Here is a 13525-nt window from a genome sequence, read left to right on the forward strand (position 1 = left end):
CATGTGAAAGAACTTCTTTATGATAAGGATGATGGAGCACTGGAACAATCTGTCCAGGGAGGTTGTGGAGTCTCCTTCTATGGAGACATTCAAGACCCATCTGTACGCCTACCTGTGTGACCTGTTGTATGGGAACTACTTTAGGAGTGAGGTTGGATTTGATGATCTCATGATGTTTCTTCCAACCCCTGCAGTTCTGTGAATCTGTGTTATTCTGTGATTCAGCACTCTGACAAAGGCAGACACTTGGGACCTGCATTTTCTCCACATATAGATGCTGTATCTCCTTCAAACTTCCAGGCACTTCACACTTTCAAACAGACCTTCACTTGCCATCAAAACGGCAAACAATATCAATTTGCAGCCGACAACAGGCACTGAAAAATTATCTTTTTCTTTTAAGATGACAGCAAAGTAACCTTTTCACCTTCTGCATTTAACATAGTAAAGACTGCAGATGAGAACATTCTCACAAAAGATGCTTTACAGTACTGTGTACTCAGCTTCAGAGCATATTTGACACATGATGTGCGCACGTGATTTGCAATTTGAGACATTCTTAAAAAAGAAAGAAATTTAACATAATTTGTACAGCAGCATCTCTTTTCCTACCAAGATGTCCTCCCTTGGCAACTGAGCCAGTTGCCTACACCACATCTCCAGGATCAGACTCTCTCAAGCTGCTGCTGCTTCAGACGTGTGGGCAGCAAGATCTTCCTTTTGCACATGGTATTTTTTTCATTAAGAAAATAATTAGTTAATGCTCTATTCTGTGTATTATCTTAGAAAGTCAACTGGTGAAATATTTATGTGCATGAAGTGGATAAAGAATTGGTTGGATGGTCATAGCCAGGGGGTTGTTGTCAATGACTCTATGTCCAGGTGGAAGCAGTCACAAGTGATGTCTTCCATGGATCCCTCTTGGGAACAGTGTTCTTCAATGTCTTTATCAACAACATAGACAGTGGGACTGAGTGTACCTTCATCAAGTTTGCAGATGACATCAAGCTGAGTGGTGTAGGTGACACAATACAAGGAAGGAACATCATCCAGAGGACCTGGACACATTGTAAAAGTGGACACATGAGAATCTAATGAAGTTTAGCAAGGCCAAGTACAAGATGCTACACTTGGATTGAAGCAATCCCAGATATGAGTACAGACTGGGAAAATAATTCATTGAGAGCAGCCCTGTGGAAAAGGACTTGGGGATCCTGATGGACAAAAATCTGGAAATGAGCCAGCACTGTGCTCTTGGAGCCCAAAAGGCCAACATTGCATCAATAGAGGGGTAGCCATCAGGGAGAGGGAGGGTCAGCTCTTGTGAGGCCCCATCTGGAGTACTTTTTCCAGGCTTGGGGTTCACAACTCAGGAAATATGTGGAGCTGTTGAAGAGGGTCCAGAGGAGGGCTGTGAAGGTGCTCAGAGGGTGGAGCACATCTCATATGAAGAAAGGTTGAGGGAGTTGGGCTTGTTCAGCTTGGAGGAGAGATGGCTCCAGGGAGATTTCATTGAGGCCTTCCAATAGTTGAGGCCTTCCAATAGTTGGGAGCTTACAAGCAGGAGGAGGATTGTCTTTTTACATGGTCTGTTAGTGACAGGACAAGGGGAATGACTTTAAACAAAAAAGGAAGATTTAAGTTAGATATTGGGCAGAAATTCTTTATTCAGAAGGTGGTAAGGCCCAAGCACAGGCAGCGTAGAGAGGCTGTGGATGTCCCATCTCTGGAAGCATTCAACGCCAGGTTGAAAGTGATCCTGAGCAGCCTGACCTAGTGGTTGGTAACTCTGCCTATGGCAGGGGGTTAGAACTAGACGATCTTTAATAACCACTCCAACCCAAGCCAGTCTATCATTTTACAATTCCATTATATCAAAGATGGTAATGTATTGCAGTGATTTAGGCTGGTCCAACCTTACTGAGGTCTCTAAAAATAGTCTTTTTTGACGTATGGGCACCACCACCTTGTCATCATTCTTTTTTCTACCATTATTTTCTGTTTTGTGATCTGCAAACTAAACAAAGAAAATTGTCAGGCGCGTGTTCCCTGGCAACTAAATTAGTTACCCAGGTCTTTCCAAGATCCTGCCTCCTGACTGTCTATACTGTAGAGTGGTGTTTCAATCTAGGGCCCTCCTTTAGGGTGAGTTGTTGTTTTCCCTAAGTTCTACGTGAGACAAAAACACAGAATGGCTTGGAATTAGCTCACAATGACCTCTCCATACATGATCTTCCCATGCAGTCCCATACAGTGTGAGATTCATGGACAACTGTGCAAAAACACGGTCTCCCACAGTATTCTCCTAAGGAAACTGGCAGCCCGTGGTGTGGACAGGTTCACTCTTCTCTGGGTGGAGAACTGGCTGGAGGGCCGTGCCCAGAGGGTAGTGGTTAATGGAGTTAAGTCCAGCTGGCGTCCTGTAACGAGTGGTGTCCCCCAAGGGTCAGTTTTGGGGCCCATCTTGTTTAATATCTTTATTGATGACCTAGACGAGGGAATTGAGTGTACCCTCAGTAAGTTTGCAGATGACACAAAGCTGGGAGGATGTGTCAAACTGCCTGAGGGTAGGGAGGCCCTTCAGAGGGATTTGGATAGGCTGAACAGCTGGGCTGAGCAAAATGGGATGAGGTTCAATAAGACCAAGTGCCGGGTCCTGCACTTTGGCCACAATAACCCCATGCAATGCTATAGGCTTGGGGCAGAATGGCTTGAAGAATGTAGAGAGGAAAAGGACCTGGGGGTGTTGGTTGATGCTCGGCTCAACATGAGCCGGCAGTGTGCCCAGGTGGCTAAGAAGGCCAACAGCATCCTGGCCTGTATTAGAAATAGTGTAGCCAGCAGGAGCAGGGAGGTGATCATCCCCCTGTACTCAGCTCTGGTACGGCCGCACCTCGAGTACTGTGTTCAGTTTTGGGCCCCTCACTACAAGAAGGACATTGAGGCCCTGGAGCGTGTTCAGAGAAGGGCAACAAAACTGGTGAGGGGCCTGGAGCACAAGTCTTATGAGGAGCGGCTGAGGGAGCTGGGATTGTTTAGTCTGGAGAAGAGGAGGCTCAGAGGAGACCTTATTGCACTCTACCACTTCCTGAAGGGGGGTTGTGGTGAGGAGGGGGTAGGCCTCTTCTCCCTGATAAGTAATGACAGGACGAGAGGGAATGGCCATAAGTTGCGCCAGGGAAGATTTAGATTAGACCTCAGGAAGCATTTCTTTTCTGAAAGAGTGGTCAGGCACTGGAATGGCCTGCCTAGGGAGGTGGTTGAGGCACCATCCCTAGCGCTGTTCAAGAAGCGTTTAGATGAGGTGCTAAAGGACTTAATTTAGTAGTTGGGTAGAGATAGTGATAGGAGGATGGTTGGACTAGATGATCTTATAGGTCCTTTCCAACCTTATGAACTTATGAACTTATGAACTTATGAAATACAGCTTGAAAGCTTTTTCTCACAAGCACAGCAAGTGTAAAAGAAAACCAAGTAGAGTAGAATAGTAGGAGCTTAGACCAGGAAGAGTATGGTAAGGTGTATAAACAGAATACTTTGTTTTAATCTATAATTAAAATGTGTAGTTTAAAATTATACTATAGATAGCATTGTTTTTTATAAAGAGATGCTGGAAAGAAGCAGTTCCTTAATGGGACTGCCTTTGTTGTCTGCTCACAAATCCAGTTGGTTGCTGAATGCTCCAAGGAGACTTTCCAGACACCTCTGAGCTATGAAGGAAGACTGTTGCTCCAAGTACAGCTGAGCACAAGCAAAACACAGCCCTGGGCAGCGTGTTTCATGCTCAGCCCTCTTGCAGGGCCTTCCCCTGACCCCTAGCTGCCCCTCCCCAACACAGCTCCATGCCGTTCCCTTGGGCTCTGCCACTGTCACATAGACCAGATGTCAGCACTGCCCTCTGCTCCCTGTGAGGAGCTGCAGCCACCATGAAGCCTGAGCACACCAAGGGGTCTCAGTCACAACACATGTTTATGCCCTCCAGACCCTTTCCATCTTTGTAGTCCTCCTTTGGACACACTTGTATGTCCTCTGTGTACTGTGGCCCCCATCCCGCACCCAGTACAAGATGTGAGGCCACACAGTGTAGAGGACACCTCCTTTCTCCCGGTGGCAATGCCAGGCCCAGTGCACCCCTGGGGTACAGCTGGCGTTCTTGGCTGCCTGGACACGCTTCTGACTCATAATACATTTTGTTGACTTCAGTTTGTAACTACTGTCTGTGTATATAGATTTATATATGTGGCAATCATTTGTTAGCAGAGTGCACCCATTTCTGGGAGAGAATACAGAAGCTCACATTATGTACTACAAAGCAATTTAAGATAGGAAATAGTCTGTACCCTACTGAAATTATAAAGATATTTAGTCAGGAAGAATATAATTATCTAGGATAGAATTTGGCCAAGAGATGAAAGCTAATCTTATTCTACCCACTGTCTATATCTTTGTATGAAAAGATATAAAGAGATACAAAACATTTATGAAAAATTGCATATTATTCCCCCCTACCCCCCCACATATACACACACTGTTTAGTCTTTGATACAATGATTTGCTTTTTCTTTGCTTTACTTTGAAGGGTTGTTTATATGGTAAGATCAAGAAACCTTCAAATATAAAATATGGAGAGTTTGTAGTGAATGCATCATCAAAGACTGTGAAAGCTCAAGAAGGAAGCAAATGTGGAACTGTGCTGCAATCTGCTGGAGCTATCAATCGCATATGTAAGCAGCTTTATGCATTTCTTGGTTCCTGACTTCACAGCAACCAGAATTAGGGTGAAGAAAAGGGCTAGGCATCATGGAAAGCCTTGTCTTCTAACTTTGTGCAGAAAAGCAGAAGTAGGAGGAGGTAGAGAGAGAGTTAAATCTTGAATAGCAGGTTATTTTTTCCTCAGATACTTATGGAAACAATAAAGATCAGTGGGAGAATTTGCAGGAGTTATACTACTTTACCTGAGGAAACAGAGTGACTAAGATGCTTATTGTTAGCTTAAGGAAGCATAAGTAGCTGCAGTACTGAAAGAGTGGCAGATCAACCCTACTCAGGCATACCTTTAAAAGTGAGTGTTCATCAGCTGCTTTTTTTTTTTCTTATTATTTGGTAGGAGGAATCAATTAGTAGAGCCAAATTGTAGCACTGAATAGCACATTAGAAAGAAATAGATGGAAGCAATCACAGCATCAGCAGCTGTAATCTTCTCCACAGGGAAACAAAGGCAGTTTTCAGCAACTTCATAGATTGCAAGGGACAGCTGGGAAAGGAGTGTATGTTTTTTTAGCCTTTTAGTAGTAGCACAGTAATATGGTAATTTAACAGTAAATCGCACATTGTAAATGCCAGTGATTTTATTGCTAATTCTTGGGTATTGCTATTTTAAAGAGTTCTGAAGTGTAGTTGGAGAACTGACAAAGAGATTGCACAGTAAACTATATGCTTATCATGTCAGTATTAAAACCCTGCTTAATTAAGGTGAATTAACTAAGGTGAATTTTTGAGGGACACCAACACCTGCAGTTCAAGATGTGAGTTTCAGAAGATCAAAAAAATCTGTCAGATCACATCGCTGTGGGTTTCACTCTTGCTTTAAAAGCCTGCTCCAGTATAATGATTATATCCTCTTAATTGGAAATTAATGAAATGATGAGGGTTTCCCAGCTTAATTCTCCACTGTACTACAAGGTCAGGATCCGAAGAGGTTAACAAAAACTAATCTGGACCATTCCATTCCCAGGTCAGAGTCAAATCCTGTGTTGTTTTTCTGCAGTCTTCTAAGCAATGTGATTTAAAACTTTGCAGGTAATAGAATTTCATCATTTCAGCTTTGTTTTCAATTTTGAGCGTGATTTTCCATAGTCTTCTTCCCCAAAGCCATTCTAAAATCCCACTACTGAAGCCACCTCTGCTTCTGACTTCCTATCAGTAAGCCCCCAGATCTTCAAAGGTTTGAGCAGAGCACTGCCAAGAGGCATTCCTTGTTTCCTTGTTTGCTAAAATACTCCATTACCATATAGCAAGTGGACATCCCCAAAGGAAGGAGTACAGCACCTTGGAAGTAGATTCATACATCTGAATACTGGTTGTTGCCTTAAGGCACGGAGCTCAGTGCAGTACCAGAAGTTGCTCTTGGTAAGGCTTTGGGGGAGGAACACACCTAAAATGTCAGTTACTGGACATGGAGAAGGAAAATATGGATGTGTACTGTGATAACATTCTGTAATTACTAAAGAAAGGGAGATTTAGATTAGATGTGAGGGGGAAGTTTTTACTGAGAGGATGAAGAGGTGCTGGAACAGGTGGCCCAGAGAACCTTTGGATGTCCCTGGAGGTATCTGAGGCCAGGTTGGATGGGGTTTGGGGCAATCTTTTCTAATACTTGATTTAGCAACTGACAGCCCTGCTTGTGGCAGAGGGGTTTGAAAGTCATGATCCTTGAGGTCACTTTCAACCCAAACCATTCTGTGATTGTATGATTCTATGAATATCTGCTTGTTGTTTTATGATCTTGAAGGTCTTTTCCAACCTGAACAATTCTATGATTCAATGATTTTTCTGTGTTATATTCAGCCATGTTTGAGCAGCTCACCTCCTTTAAGCATCTTACTGAAAGTAAAAAATGTAGCCAAGGCTTTATGTTATATACCTCTTGATCTTACTAGAGATCTAATGAGATTAAGTAAACCCATGAATGCAAAGTGTTAATTGTAATTGGTTAATTAATCAAAGTATTATCTTGTGATTTCCCAGTCAATAAAATGACGTGTTAAAAGCTTACTCTTTGATATGCACTGAAATGCAGCCCCACTGCTGAGAAATGCAGGCTGTTAGTAGCTCTTAGTAAATACCTAGGCAAAATTGGTGAAGAGGCAGACTGGAGGACAGTGGTACATCTGATTAAAGCATATTCTCATTATAGCTATCTGGATTTAGAGCAACTACCCACATGTGATTATAAGGTGAGCATAGCAGAAAGTTATCAGAAGGTAAGCTCCTGGAAGTATTTGTTCAGCAACATGAATTCATGTATGCTCTTCTACTGTTACTGAAAACAAGATTAACCTTGTCTTACTGAATGATAAATAATCTGGAGCACAAGTCTTATGAGGAACAGCTGAAGAAGCTGGGATTGTTTAGTCTGGAGAAGAGGAGGCTCAGAGGAGACCTCATCACAGTCTACAACTTCCTCAAGGGAGGTTGTGGTGAGGGAGGGTTTGGCCTCTTCTCCCTGACAACTAATGACAGGATGAGAGGCAATGGCCACAAGTTTCACCAGGGAAGATTTAGATTGGATGTGAGGAAAAACTTTTTCCCTGAGAGAGTGGTCAGGCACTGGAATGGCCTGCCTAGGGAGGTGGTGGAGTTACCATCCCTAGAGCTGTTCAAGAAGTGTCTAGATGAGGTGCTAAGGGATATGATTTAGTAGCTTAGTGGGTAGGGATGGTGACAGGAGGATGGTTGGGCTAGATGATTTTGTAGATCCTTTCCAACCTAGTGTTTCTATGTTTCTATCTCATATTTACTGTGGGACAGGATCATAACATGGGCAGCCACTGAAAAATATTGACTTATATGGGTAGGTTCATTGTATTCCCACTGGTCAACAGCCATCTGTTTTATTAAGAGCTGAAGATAATATGCTAACTCAAAGATTAACTTTTATAAATGTTTATCTTTCTGCTGAAAATGCCGTGACACGATTGCAGGCAGCAAACGATAATGGAATCTTTGTAACATGTTTATTTAGATAGCCTAGACAAAATTGATGAAGCAAACTTGTGTCAGGAAGATGGTTTTGTTTTGATATATTATCCACAGAAGCCTTGTTCTCTAAAGGTTGGCAGATTAATCAAGCCTCTCTTAGTTGTTTTACAATGCTTCCTATGCAGGGCTATACACATAGCCAGATACAAGCTACCTTTTTGCCAGTGTGCTCACTCTTTGAGGTTACTGCTTTATGCTCACTTTTTCAACAGTTTATCCTAAAACAACAACAGCAGCAACAAAAACCCACAATTGCTCATAGATTTGCATTCTTTTATCATTTCCTATTAACATGGGATCAGATGAGGAAGGATGGCATCCCTTGAGTGGGACCCACATGGAACAAGGGCATAGAGTGACCATAGACAAGCAGCAGAGGTGAAATATTACGGTCTGACCACAGTCTCTATTCTTCATCCCCCTGTACTGCATGGGGGAGGAAGGAGAAGAGAGTGGATGAGGGGAAGCTGAATTTAGTTTGCTTTTAGTTCTCACTGTTCTCAGCTGTTAATAGTAAACAACAAATTAATACTAATTTCAATATATTGAGTCTGTTTTACCCTTTTTTTTTTAATTAGTGATCAATCTCCCCATCCCTATCTCAACTTATGAGCCTTCTTTCTCTCACTGTTCCTTTGAGGAGGGGGTGTGAAATAGCGATGTGGGGGAACTGAACTACCTACTGGTGTGAAAGCACCACAGAAGGTGTGATCCCTAAATTAAACTCTTACAGGCTGTGTGGCAGACTGTGAGCCATCAGTGCTCTCCTGAACTCAGACACTACAGCGGTCACAGTGCCTCAGAGCTGCCTGCAGAGGGAAAAGAATCTGCTTTCAGGCTGAAGTCTGTGAGAAGAGCCATCACATTATTTTATCTGCTTACTTAATTCTGTTTGTGAACCGGGAGCTGATGCTGCACTGTTACAAATGGGTTCCACTAATGTACTTATAACCCATGAAAGAAAGTCTGAGGTGCCCATAGATGGAAGCCTGCATGAAAACAACCCCCCACATATTGGAAGATAGTGGATGAAAAACAGCCCAAACAATCTTTGATTCTTGAAACGGAAAACAGCTTTCAAGAGGAAAAGCTGCTGCCTTGGGGACTGCAAATGGCAAGCAGATGTTCTGCTTCACTAATTGTCAACTGGTTCAACCTTTTCTGCTAACTCCTAAGTGCCTGCAAGGTCTTTGTAACCCAGACACCATAGGAAATACGTTTCTGCATAACAAACCACTGGGAAAAATTATCCAAATTTTATTATGTGATTCCAGCTGAACTTCTGTTTTTGTCTACTGTTTTGTAATGAACAGTAAATAAATAGGCTCCATAAATAGGATGGGGTATATTCATCCTGGGCCTGCACCTTTCAGGCCCAAGTAGTTTGTCCTATGTGGTTCTGTGCTGAAATCTGTGTTTACAAGACTGGCTTAGAAGTATCTGAGTCATAGCATTTTCTTCATTATGTCTGCTCTTTTGTTACATTTCTTGTAAGAGTCTCTAAAATATAGAAGTGAAAAGCATACTCTTATTAACATTGTTAACTATACATACAAAATACAAATGCGCATAACATACATGCACGATAGGAACTGGGTTGAAAAATAATTATAGATAGTGTAAATATTTTGGTGGATTCTCATCTCCTTTGAATCTTCTCCACATTACTCTGCCATTTATAGCCATTCTCTTACCTTCTCATTCCATAACCTGTGTCATCTTTATAAAAACAAAATGGTACAAATATCAGTGAAAAAAATAAACAGCACCACAGTAATCTTGTGAATCATATTTGAAATATGTTATAAAAAATTAATTATGTGTTGTCAAACTTATGTTCTGCATGCTACAGTTGCTTCTGTAGTAAATGTTTCATAGAAATGAAAGGAATTTTTCAAGATTTTTTTGAGAAATTAAAAAGAAAATGTTCCAACATTATGGTGCTAATATATGTTCCTAATATTGGAAACCAGTTATTTCACCCCCTTTCTGCTCACAGAACCCCTGAACAGTTACAGAAAGGGCAGTGTTGTGGTGGTGCCTGGTTGGCCTCCTTACTGCTCTGCCAACATATGGAGCCCTCTCCAGCTGCTGGGTAGGTGCAAAGGGTTCAGGCTCCGGGTATCATTAACAGACTCTTCCCAACCTTAGATTTAACAATGGAAGGCACTTAGGTAGCTGCCTGATTCACAGCAGAAATGTTTGTTGTATCACTAAACATTAACCTGATTTATCTTCACCAGATTCCCTACAGGTATTAGTTGATACTGGTTGACCACTCATGAAAATGTGTAAATTTACAGCAATTGAGGAATAACTGCATGCACTGGTAAAGGCTGGGGGATGAGCTGCTGGAGAGGAGCTCTGAGGAGAGGGACCTGGGTGTCCTGGTGGATGACAGGCTAGCCATGAGCCAGCAGTGTGCCCTGGTGGCCAAGAAGGCCAATACCATCCTGGTGTGCATTAAAAGGAGCATGGCCAGCAGATCAAGGGAGGTGATCTTCCCCCTCTACTCTGCCCTGATGAGGCCTCACCTGGAGTATTGTGTCCAGTTCTGGGCTCTCCAGTACAAAAAAAAGACAGGGATCTCTTGGAAAGAGTCCAGCAGAGGACCACAAAGGTGATAAAAGGTGTGGAACACCTCTCTTATGAGGAGAGGCTGAGAGACTTGGCGCTGTTCAGCCTTGAAAAAAGAAGACTCAGAGGGGATCTGATCCATGTCTGTAAATATCTAAGGAGCAGGAGGCAAAGGGATGAGGTTGGACTCTTCTCTTCAGTGTGTGGTGATAGGACGAGGGGAAATGGCCACAAACTGAAGCATAGGAAGATCCACACAAATGTGTGTGGGAACTTCTTCACAGTGCAGTGACAAAGCACTGGCACAGGCTGCACCTGGGCTAGGGAGCTACTTTGGCAGGGGATTGGACTTGATGATCTCTAGAGGTCCCTTCCAACCCCTACAATTCTGTGATTGTGTGATTCTGTAATTCTGAATAGAGAATTTTATTTTGTCTCGTGTGCCTTTGGCAGTATTTGCAGACATGTTTAAATTCCTGGGTACAAATAATTATTTCAGGTGCAACTTAAAATAGGAAACATGGAGGACAGATGAAATTCTAATGTAGAAGTGAATGATGGAGAAAGAACTACTGGCACTGAGAAGTATGCTAAATCACATATGTTATCAGATTAGTTGGACAGGATTAGTTTGTACTGCAAATTCATGAAGAGCCTTGATCATAGAACTTAGCTGATAATTGTCTGCCTGCAGTCTTATAAAGAGAGGAGATAAATGGTAGTTGATGAAAGGCTCCAATTTATGGACCCTGCAGAAATAAAAACAAACTACTGGTATATGGAATGGGCACATAGAAAATTTCAAGTTTCTTACTATGAAAAAAGGACTATTATTAACTGAAAGATTATTTTTTTAAAAGAAGTGGTAAATTGTTCTTTCATACTAGGATCAAACTGCTTATTATTGCTTTGATTTACTTTTTTTCATGGAATGAAAAAGGCTCGTTCTTCATAGAATGACATTAAAGCAGACTTTACAGTAGAAAGGAATCTTGACATTTTGATTATTTGTTCTTTTGTTTTGAAGTTGACAGAAAGCCTGTGGTAGTCGATAGAAGCATTTTATTGACTTTTGTGGATTTGAAATTGGAAAACGGATAATCAGCAAAGAAACAAAAATCATGGAAGGATCAATACTGGAAATGACAGCCTCCTGCTTGACTCAGTTGTCTCTCTATCCCTTTCCTTGTATGTGTTCTTGTGGATTGTAAGTGTGGGGAATAGTGTTTGCTTACACATATGGTAGTTAATGCAATAGATATTCAACTCAGTTTGTCTCCAGGCATCTCCATGTTTCATCTGTTATTCAGTAATACATCTGGCCAATCATGCAGATGTAATGATCACTAAAGGGAAGACCCCATTAGGTTTCTTTTCTATCCAACTGAGATTCATTATTTCTGTTAACGACAGAGTAAATGTTTTAAAATGACAAAATCCCCATCCTAATTATCTGTACAGATGAGGGTAAACAAGCCATATCTGGATTCCAGCTACTAATTAAGATATGCATTGAACTACTTCAATGTGTATGATGGATTACACAATTGGTGTGACCCAGTCTGAATTCAAGGAGCAGTTGCTGCTGCTGAAAGCGCTGTTTTTAGCTTCAGCCAGGATGCAGCTGGATTGAAAGCAAACCTAAAGCTCTTGTATTTACACCACATAGGAGAGGACTGTAAGTATACATTGATAAAAGTTACAAGGTGTTCACAGGAATGTTGCTTCTTGCTAAACCTGCAGGAATTTAAGTGTACCAACCTTTACCTTGCTGTTTGCCTGTGCTGCCTTTCTTGTCTGTGCAGAGGCCATGTCCCATTGCTTCTCTCTGATCTCTGTGGATGGTGGAGGTGGCTGGAGCTGTTTGTTAAGGGCCAGGTAGGGAAGGGAAAGGAATGCAAGCTTTACTGCTTGATTCCCAGATGCTCTTCTCTTCTTTCACTGCCTGCTGGATGTTAGTTGTGAATCTGGAAGAATCATACATTCAGTGCATGTTTTGAAAGATGGGAGAAAAATTATGCACGTTTCTTTGGAAAGCTATTTACCATTTGTAGTGCAGAACCCAGGCACTGTGCCGGGCTGTTCCTCTTATGCAAGACGTTACGCAGATGCACAGTAAGACAAACAAACTTACTTCAGTTTCTTCTTTGAAGAATTGCATTTTGTGTACGTTGGCACCAGTGAACAAAACAAGAAAATTAGGTGGAGAGGGACAGCTCCTTCAGGCATGTTTTGCATGGCATGGAGTATCTCAATGTAATGAACAGATTAGAAGTGGAAACTGCACTTGTTTCCAGCCTAATGTTTTTTTGTTACAGCCTTATCTTTTATGAAACAGAATCTTTAAAGCTTGGTCCTAAGCTGTTTATATAGTTGAGGTTTCCTTTGTTTTTCTTTCTCATTTGTGCATTTCTGTTTTTGGACCATTTGAATATACAATCATGATGTCTCTTCCCTCATGTTCCAGATAAAAGGGAGAAAAAGTCCATTTTGATATATTTTTGGTGACTGAGTTGAACACAGCATAGTTTCAGCAAATACTCCTTCCAATGAAATCTCATGTTTTAAATTTTCAAGCATATATTTCTGCTGTTTGTATACAAAGCTTCTAACTACAGTGCCCTAAATCATGTCCAGATGGGAAGGGTGACAAAAAGATTGCCATGCTGCCAACGTTTTTGTAGACCTTGAATGCTCCTGGGAGGGAGGCAGAATATGAAGCCAGAAAAAAAAGTCTTCAAGGAATAGTTAGTAACAGATTTTGTCATTTTCAATTAATTCTTTTAACAATAAGCTTCTGAATATAGTGGAGAAACGGAACATCTTGTTTGTCAATTAATCTAAAGTGCTTTACAAAAGATGTTATGACATTTGTCTCACTTTGTATCAACATGACAGTCTAGTTAATAGCTTAAAGTCTTTTTTCCTGATGTATATAAGGACAGGATGGAGTCACATTTTAAATGTACCACATTTAAATATGTGGTACATACTTAACCTTCTCCCTGTGGATCATTCTTGTTACCTCATGTGATTTATTTCAAAAAGTTACTTTAGATTTGTGATTGCTGCAAGGAATCATAAATACAATTTTTACCACCTAGTGTTTATCTCATTAAACCAGTATTCATAGTACTGGAAATGAATTGACAATTAGCATGGCTGAAACTCTATTCATAACAAGAGC

This window comes from Cyrtonyx montezumae, unplaced genomic scaffold (assembly GCF_038088225.1).
Source record: "Cyrtonyx montezumae isolate F1298 unplaced genomic scaffold, pur_monq_1.0 scaffold_13, whole genome shotgun sequence".
In the NCBI taxonomy this organism is placed as follows: Eukaryota; Metazoa; Chordata; class Aves; order Galliformes; family Odontophoridae; genus Cyrtonyx; species Cyrtonyx montezumae.